Below are 607 nucleotides of genomic sequence, written 5' to 3'. Positions count from 1 at the left end.
TTTGTGAGGTTATTATTCTTTCACTTATTAATTTATAGGTTCTAATCTGCTGTCAAATAGGAAATCATATGATTAGACTTGTTAGAATTGTGTGTACAGAACACACAATTCTCGAGTTCCTTTAGTGCTTAAATAACAACATCTCTTGGCTTTTTACTGCTTAGTGGCCTTTTTGGTTAACTTGCCTGATTCTCAGTTGATAAATACTAGTTGCTGGATAAGGAGTCTTATGCAGCTAGTAATCACTGTAGTTTATTACCTTTTCTTTCTGGTAGCATAGCTTTCACCTAGTCCTGTCTTTTTTTTAAACACAGGTTCATTTTATATTATAAAAAATATATTATATTTTTTATATTCTTTAAAAACATTTTTGGGGGAATAGTTTTAGATGTACAGAGAAATTTCAGAGATGTTATAGAGTTTCTGTATACCATTTTAGTCATCTTCCTCTAATGTCGCCACCTCATATAGTCGGTACATTTGTCAAAAACTAGGAAATTAACATGGGCATAATACTATTTCCTAAACTACAGACTTTATTTGAATTTCACTAGTTATTTCACTAATGTCCTTTTTCTGTTCCAGGGTCCAAGTCAGGATACCATAT

This window comes from Equus quagga, chromosome 11, assembly GCF_021613505.1.
Source record: "Equus quagga isolate Etosha38 chromosome 11, UCLA_HA_Equagga_1.0, whole genome shotgun sequence".
In the NCBI taxonomy this organism is placed as follows: Eukaryota; Metazoa; Chordata; class Mammalia; order Perissodactyla; family Equidae; genus Equus; species Equus quagga.
This window is presented reverse-complemented; position numbering follows the sequence as displayed.